Below are 9918 nucleotides of genomic sequence, written 5' to 3'. Positions count from 1 at the left end.
CCAAAAAACAAAAAAAATTCTGACTTACATATGATTCGGTAACTTGATAAAGAATAATTTTTACCTTTGTCAAAAACAAAATACTCAATTTTTAGTGCACAAACACGAATTCCTGGTACGTACACGTACCACGGTTTCGTACACACACACACACACATATATATATATATATATATATATATATATATATATATATATATATATATATATATATATATATATATATATATATATATATATATATATATATATATATATATATAGGGGCTGATATATTTTATTAGATGCCCATAGATTCTGTTATATATTTTATTTATTTTTTTTTCTCTTTTCTTTTTTAACATTCCGGCTTATATATTTTTATTCGATGCCGAGAGAAATAATGATTTATATCCTTTTTTATTTTATTTATTATTTTTTTTTTTAAATGTTGTTTTAAATGTATTTTTAACAAAGCAAATGTAGAAAATTTCTTTAATTACATATTACTAGCGTACTAATCAGCTTTTCCTACAAACATCTTCCCGACAAATTACTCCCTTAGCGAATGAGGTGGCCACTCAAACAGCTTTGAACTTGATCAAATAGGGGGTATTGTCGGGGCTAGGCAACTCATTCCTTTTTAGCTGGTTGCTGTGCCGTAACCTACGCCAAACAAGGATGTTCACGGCGATAAATATCACCACCGTGAAACACAAACCAGCCAGTAGTATGGGGTGAAGAATTTTTTTATAAGTCGGTGACAGGTGGTCCTTTTCGGTAAGTTTCATCAACCGCTTTGCCACATGTCCGTTGTACGGGAGAGGAAGTGCTGGCATTGTAGAGGTCCACGTGAAGTTCGCGAAGTAGGCTCGATCTCTGATGATTGTCTGTAGACCAGTCACCATGGAATTCGGGGAAGTCCCGACACAACCATCTGCTGCGACGAAGATATTGGTGAAGGACGTGGATCCGTCAGGGCATGATACATCGAAGCCGTCCTTGTCGTATCGTATCCACGAGCCATTATTCAGTCTGCGATTGAACTCTTTATTGTCAAAGGGATAAAGCTTATCCAGACAATTCTCACTTGTATGGGAGAGAGCACCGTCTAGCACTATACTTAACTCGCATGAATCCATTAAGTTTTTATGGAATTCAAATGAGTCAGCTGTACATATTTTTCTATCCATTGCGTCTGAACAGTGAGTTAATTGATTTAAGTCTTTAATGACCGTATATGTTTCCTTGTCTGGGGAAATCAATACGTGTCCTGTCAAACTGGATATTACTGGATTTGAGTGATTCGTCATGAAAGTCGGAAATGGTGATATCCTGTAAGATTGCCAGGCATCAGAAGAATCAAAGGGAATTGTAATCCTAATCTTGTAATTAGGCTGTAATAAAATTCTAACCTATGTTCGTCTAACAAAGGAACATATCCTAGTTTATCCCTTCCGTTCTTCAGAATTGATTTTAAGTAACGTAGAGGTAACAAATGGGGCGACAATACACCTTTAGTTGCTATTGTGATAGCTTCTACATAATCCTTGGATTTCTCAATGAAATGTGTAATTCTGTTATGTATGTGATCTATCTTTGAATCATAATACGTTAATGTTGCCAACAAATCCTGTACTTCCATAATTTGAACGATATTATCTGAATGTTCATTTAATAAATCCATAATTTTATTGATTGAAGCTAACTGATTCCTTAGTTCTGACATAATCAATTCATCTTTATGAGTCAAGAACTCAATTTTCTTATTTTGATTACTAATTTTAAGACGATTGGAAATTCCTAAACCTAAACTTGCAACAGACCCAAAGATGCTTAATGCAGCATAAATGAACGGATTCCGTCTTTCTTTATGTTCGTGTCCTACAGTCCACATCAAAAGGTCATAAGCCAAAGATCCTGTCTCGCCAGTCTTATTTTTCAAGTCATCAGATAGCATCTCTGCAACTTTTAATGTTGATCCAAGCAAACTCTTAGTAGTCAAATGAAAATGACTTCTATGCAACTCATCCAATGATGCAGAAAACCTTGAAATGGCGGTTCTTAAGCTAATGACATCATTCTCTTCAAGAAAAATTGCTTGCATATTCACTTCTACAATTACGTTGGTTGATGTAATAAAAATGTCTTCTTGTCTTAGTTATATTGCCATATTTAAAATATATATTTTTAGTCTTAGAGCTCATCCCATACGAGAAAAAGGTCTGAGCGAACAATATCACTCCCAACAACAAAAAATTCATCTTGGAAACCTGTAACGAGAAAAAATATATGAAATTACTCCTGTATTAAAAAGAAAACTTTTAATCACATAAAACAGAATAAAATTTTCCCTCACTTCTTTTCCTCTCTTTTCTTTTTAATTTCTTATGTGAGCCAATGGTACTATTCTCTCATCCGTGGGTTGGGCTACGTTTTGAATTCTAAACCTATTGGCCGTTAATGTTTCCAAAATGTTAAATGGGCCTTCAAACTTAGGTGTTAATTTATAGTTGAGCCCTTTTCTGACATTGATTTGAATATAGATGTTATCACCCACGGTATATGTTTTAGTTGGTTTCGCTATTTTATCATGATTCCTTTTCATTATGATTTGTGATTCTCCTAAATTCTTTCGAAGGATATCATATCGACTTATACTTGCATTTATACATTCTTTTAAAGGATTTGATAAATTAGTTGTAGGCGTTAATACATGGAAAGGTGTTCTAACTGGGGTACCATACAATGCTTCATTCGGTGACATTTTAATTGATATATGATATGAATGATTCAGAGTACTCAGTGCCGCCGGTATTGCAATATCCCAGTTGGGGTCTGATCCCCCTAGTGTTACCCTCAATATATTTAATATCTTCCTATTTGCTCTTTCCACTAGCCCATTCGACTCTGGGTGATATATCATGGTATTAATCTTATTTATGTTGAGGAATTCACACAATGAGGTAAGAAAGTGATTATTAAATTCACCACCCGAGTCTGAGATTATCATGTGTGGAATTCCATGTTTACAAATGTAACACTCGTAAAACTTCCTAGCGCATTCAATCGCAGTTTTAGTTTTAAGCGCTATTAGTTCTGTATATCGAGTTAAAGCTTCTATAATTACTAAGAGGTGCTTATTTCCTCTGTCTGACTCGTAAAATCCTGTTAACAAATCTAAATGTATTCTTTCAAAGGGTTGATTGGGCACAGGATAAGCTCCTAGGCTGACAGGTGTTTTCGTATGCCCTTTGTTTTCATGACATGTGCGACAATTAGCTATGTGTCTTTTTATATCTGTAAGCATTGTATGCCAATAAAACCATGATTTGGCTTTCTGTGACATTAATGAGAACCCAGGGTGTCCATGTAATGGATTTGATTGCAACCAATTCAGGACAGTGGAAATAAGTGAGATTGGTACTACTACCCTACCTGGTCGTTAGTTACATGTGGTGTATTGCGGGTTTTCCTTGTCACAGTCCTACACAGAATATTATCTTTGATTATATAATTCTGCTGCTTATACTTTATATATTCCTTTTCTTTATGATTGCCTTTCAAAGTATTTATAATTGTTTCTATTTTCTGATCTTTTCTTTGCTCAGTCTGTAACAATTCAGCACTCCAGCCTAAATCTTCTGGTTCAGATATTGTTTTTACAATAGGCATGGATGTTGATATATCTATTAATTCAGCTAAAGGCTCCGTACAAGATGACACGGGGTTGCGTGATAATGCATCCGCAATGATATTTGCTTTCCCAGGTAAATACCCGATTCTTGCGCCAAAATCTTGAATGATCAAATGCCACCGAGTTCGTTTAGGGCTGTGATTGAAGCCTTTAAAGAACTCTGTTAGTGGTTTATGGTCAGTAAGAACCTTAACGGGATAACCGTAAATTATGAACTTAAAATGCACTAGCGAATTAACAATAGCTAGTCCTTCCTTGTCTATTACTGCATACTTACTTTCGGAAGTTCTCAATTTTCGAGAATAGAAAGCTATCGGGAAAAACTGTTTATCATATTGCTGAAGCAATACCCCTCCTACTCCTAAGTCTGATGCGTCTGTTGCAATGAAGAATTCCTTACCGAAGTCAGGAAATTTTAAGATAGCAGAACTACACAGTTCATCTTTCAAAGTATTAAACGCCTGTTGATGTTGCTCAGACCATATGAAATCTACGCCCTTCTTCGTAAGATCAGTTAAAGGAGCGGCTATTATTGAATAGTTGCGTATAAAACGCCTGTAATATCCACTACAACCCAGAAATTGCTGTATTCCCTTGACATTAGTAGGTATGGGAAAATTACGTATAGCTGACACCTTATCATGGACTACTTTAAGACCTTGGCTTGACACCATGAAACCCAAATATATTAATTCTGTTTTGAAAAATTCACACTTACTAATCTTTACCCCTAAGTTATGTTGTCTTAATCTCTGTAGTACTAGTTCTAACTTACGTAGATGTTCTTTTAAAGTGTTGGAAAAGATTACAAGATCATCCATATAGGCATGCAATATATCCCCTAACAAGTCTCCAAACATTATGTTAATCATTCTTGTAAATGTTATAGGAGCACAACGTAAACCAAAAGGCATCCGTAAAAATTCATAATGTCCCCTGGCTGTGCTGAAGGCTGTGTATGGGATACTATCTTCTTCTAATGATATCTGGTGAAAGCCTTTAAGTAAGTCCAAACTGGTAAAATATTTATTCTGACCTAACAAAGACAAAATATCGTCAGTACATGGCACTGGGAATCGATCAGGGATCGTTTCCTCGTTTAGACGACGAAAGTCGACGCAGATACGCCATGTTCGATCTTTTTTCGGTACAACTATTAAAGGAAAATTATAAGGGCTGTTTGATTTTCTAATGACTCCTTCCTCTAACATTTTACCTACTTCATCAATTATTTCATTCTGAAATTTCATAGGGAGTCTGAACGAGTGTACATATATAATTTTCTGCTTGTCCTTTAACCTTATTTGATGCTCGATCACATCTGTTTTTCCTAAGGATCCATCCGTAGTGGAAAAGACATCTTGATATTTAGTTAAAAGTTCAAAAATTTTCTGCTGAATTTCTTCGTCTTGAATGTCCTTACTGATTTTATTTTTAATAGATCGCAAAAGGGATTCATCCGCAACTGATTGAGAGTGATTGATTTCAGCAACGGTAAGAATACGATGTTTATAAACTTCTACATCCAAGATATGTTGATTTTTGTGAATTACTAAAGTGTTATTTAAATGATTACAGACTTCGATATTACATTGCTGATGTGAGCCTACTGTATAAATAGCTTGTGTGACAGACAATCCGTTAGTTTTCAAAGTATCGGAAAGGATTAATATTTCAGATCCCGGTAGTGTTTTCTTTATTTGCACTATTGAATTCGAAGGTATGTTTGGTTCGATAGATTGCGTGCAAGATGATATTACGGGTGAACGAGAATTCTGCTGGGTCGCGTATATTATTTCTTTGTTAGTGAGACAAGTTATTGGTTCTTCAACGTACGTTACGGTTACATTTGTCGTCTCCTTTTTATCCAAAACTGACTTTAAGGTATTAGAAGACTTATAGAATTTCCCTTTGATATACACGCCGTGCTTGGCAGGAGCTAAGATAATGTTCTTATTTCCCATAGATGGGTATCCTATAATTACAGCTGGATACATATTAATGTTTTTTACAACAACAAAGGTATCGGCAAACGTGCGATTACCGACTTTGAACTGAATATGAGTTATGCCGATGACGTTTAATTCATTATTCCCTATACCTGAAAGTCTAATTCCTGATTTTTCAATCGGAAAGTTCGAAAACAACAAATGATGCGTCTTCAAATCCATAATATTACGTGGACTACCAGAGTCAAAAAATAACGTAAAGGATTTGTGTTCTAAATTTACAGCATATAAGGTTGGCCGTAACTCATTTTGGCTTATTATTGTATGAATTCGTTGCAAATCTACGGGAGCATGCACTGTTTTACTTAATTTGGCCGTGTGTTTCATAGGAAAATCTATTGTCTCACAATTATCTGATAAAACATTAAATTGATTATTCAATACTATTGATGTTGACATGAATGACCTTGACCCAACATTACTCTCTTCCCCTCTAGAGTTAACTATGTGGTATTTGCTTTGCTCTGCACATTCTGAAAATTAGACTGACCTTGCGAGGTCTGGTTTGACGGCCCAGGCTCAGCAATATTTAAAGAAGTGTTTGTTTGTTTCGGACTCTGAACTACATTGACATTTGGTTGTTTCTTCTTATTGTTAAAATAAGGATTTTTCTTTTTATTTCCATATGGAACTGACTGTGGAATTGACTGTGTATTTCTGGGATATTGTTGTGTCTTACGCAAGTAACATTGACTATAAGAATGTGTTGCTGTGTTGTGAACTGAGCAAAATTTCGTTCTACAGTCTGCGCTTATGTGACCTTGACGTTTGCAGTTGTAACACGTCACTCCCGCTACTGGACTGTTAATTACGTTCACTGTTTGTGGTTTTGTTTCATTCTTTGCAAAAACTTGAGTTAACACGGGATCGAGATCTGGACACTTGGACATGTGTTTATTTATCTGTTTATAGACATCCAATTCCGTACTTGCAGGCGTTAACTTCTTATCAAAGCACCGCACTAAAGCTTCAGGTAACATAATTGTCATGCAAGTCAAATACATTAATCGTAAAAAATCTTTCACGGAGATGTTATCGTTAGTAACCCAAGTGGAATTACCTAAAATGTCCTGATATTCGTTAAGCCTATCAGCTATGAGAGCTGCTCTCTCAATAACATTAAGCCGATTCATAGTGGCTTGATTAAGTGTATTTCGTAACGTTAACACTACATCCAAGGCTTCCTTACCCCCATAGATCGCTCGTAACCTAACTTTGAAATCATCCCAAGTAACTGCTTCCTGAAATGAAACACCTTTTAAATACGCACTCGCATCCCCCTTAGAAAAATCTATAAAACTTTTAGCTTCTTGTAATTGTACAAAAGGATCTACGATTTGTTTGGCATTTAAATGGGCATCAACGGATGAAATCCATGACTCCACATTTTGTGGCAAGAACCCTTTGACCCGGCCTTGAAAAGGAAGGATTGCTGACCTAGCATTTAGAAGCGTCACAAATGGAGGAGGATTAGCCTGGCCTACACCACTAGGTCCAGGGGTAGGGCTGACAGGAGGAGCCATGACTGCTGGATTTTTTTTTTCTATCTCTTTGACCCCTTGCAATTCTATCAAAATATCTATATGAGTACAGACGCCCACTGCGTAAACGCATATGTATAATAAAATTCCCCAAACAATGTTACTAATCCTAAAACATTTCCCCAAGAGTTTCTGAAAGAAAAAGGAATTAGCACAAAGAAAGAAAAATTCTAAATGAGAATTCGGAGTTTCCTATAACAAAGTTTAGCAATTCACTCACCCCAGTAATAATCGACTAACGACTTGTGATAACTACACTTCACTGCCCAAACTGGAATGAATACAAAATATCTGTACTTAGCTTATATATGAAGTCGACACGTCCTCTCTCTCTCTCTCTCTCTCTCTCTCTCTCTCTCTCTCTCTCTGATATTTTGTTAGCGATGTCTCGTTCTAGTTTCTTGTTGAATGTAGTTCTTCCTGGATATGTCTTGCAATTGTTGAACACCAGTCCTTGGGTTTCCTAGGATGTTGATTGAAGATTCAGGTTCTATTCTAACATATGTTAATGTTAGCTTTTCCGTTGGACTTAGTCAAAATTGTAGATTCTTGTAGATAATGTTGAGTTCTTGAAGATCTTTCTCAGGTTTTACAGCTTTTATTTTGAAGTCTTGAAGATCTTTCTCTGGTTTTACAGCTTTTATGTTGAAGTCTTGAAGATATTTCTCTGGTTTTACAGCTATTATTTTGAAGTCTTGAAGATTTTTCTCTAATTTTTAGAGTTTAACCGCTGTCTTAGAGTTTAATCGCTGTCTTAGAGTTTAATCGCTGTCTTAGAGTTTAATCGCTGCCACCATTTATTGGCGTGCTACTGTTATTAGCACACATTGAGTAAGTGTTGTTTCAGATGTATGAAAATGGATTAACTGAATACATCTTAATAGTTTTTAAGTATTTATTCTATAAAAAACAACAGAGTTAAACATCTCCATCACTGGAGGAAGCTGGGTTGGTCCAGATGACCAATTCTGGTGAAGTATAGATATGAAGTGAATAAATTATCAATATCACAGATATCGTATGCTTGGTTTACTTTAGAGACGTCACGAAATCGGAAGACACCTGCATCCGGTGACGTCACAAACTTTCACACGATAAGACAATGTGTTGACGTTTAAGAAGAATGTCAAATTGCTGAGACTTGCATTGTATGTCCTGTTTACGATTTGAATGACTACAGCAAATCCCAGGGTTAGCTCCTCCAACCAACATGACATATTACGTCATTTGTTTTAAACATGTAATATTAACTATTCTAATCATTACATATATATATATATATATATATATATATATATATATATATATATATATATATATATATATATATATATATATATATATATATTCTTAAGCCATATATTTTTTATACATTAGTGTTTGGATTCTCTTAACGACCTCGGGATCAAAGCCCCATGCGAAATCACAAAAAAAAACAAGAGTTATTGACCAGCCGGGGGTTGAACCCTGGTAAGGGAAGCTTGTATAAACATTGACTTACCATTTTCTTCGTGGCCAAGAGTTAAGTCAATGTCTATACAAGCTTCTGGGATCAGAGTTCGACTCCTAGACGGTCAGAAACTCTTGTTGATGTGTGATTTCTCCTGGGGCTCTGATCTCGAGGTCGTTAAGATAATCCAGAGAATGTATAAAATATATATGGCTTACTTGGATATGAAAAACACGTGAAATGTGCAAAATTTATAATCTATTATATATATACAGACACACACACACACACACACACACACACACACACACACATATATATATATATATATATATATATATATATATATATATATATATATATATATATATATATATATATATATATATATATATATATATATTCTTTTTTTTTTCAGAGGGAACTCAGTTCAGAGATAGTGCCACTGAAGGCCTACACCTAGAAGATGAGATGGATGGAAAATGTTCAGCATCATTCACAAGAAAAACCGATCTGGTTTACAAAGGCGAACTACATATGCATATGTATTATAAAAAGTAAAAGAACGAGAACAAAGCCCTGAGGGAAAGCAGGAAAGATGTTTCTCTTCTCACTATGGTGCATTTCATTAAGTACTCTTTATAATATGTTCATTGGACATTCAATGATAATACTGTAAAATTATCTAGTCAGTTCCATATTTCCAGCTAAGAGCACAAGGTCGTCTTTATTGGTAAGACCAATGCCAGGCTTATGAATTCCATAATCCTAATATATATAGGGCTTTCTGTAAAATAGAGGATATTTCTAGAAGAGCATCAGACGACCTCAAAGCTCTTGTTAATTCATACTGTCTATTTAGCCATATCTATGTACTTGCTCTCTATAACCACATTTAATCATTTTAAACCTTCTCAAAAATTAACAGGAAAAAGAGAGAGAGAGAGAGAGAGAGAGAGAGAGAGAGAGAGAGAGAGAGAGAGAGAGAGAGAGAGAGAGAGAGATTTAGCTTTTTCATATCGCTATATAATGAGCAAAAAAAGCCATACATCTATGACGATGGCTCATATATTTATTTAAAATTTATTAAGCGGTGAAAAAAGATTTAGGATATTAGGGCTCAAAAGTGAAGGGATTAAAACTCAGAACAAGTTTCTAAAAGCCGCTCCCTCAAAACCAGTCATTCCAAAAATTACACAAAATTATAAAAGCTTTTTAGGGCCTAGTAGGCATAATGTCCCT

Source organism: Palaemon carinicauda, chromosome 36 (genome assembly GCF_036898095.1).
Source record: "Palaemon carinicauda isolate YSFRI2023 chromosome 36, ASM3689809v2, whole genome shotgun sequence".
Classification (NCBI taxonomy): Eukaryota; Metazoa; Arthropoda; class Malacostraca; order Decapoda; family Palaemonidae; genus Palaemon; species Palaemon carinicauda.
This window is presented reverse-complemented; position numbering follows the sequence as displayed.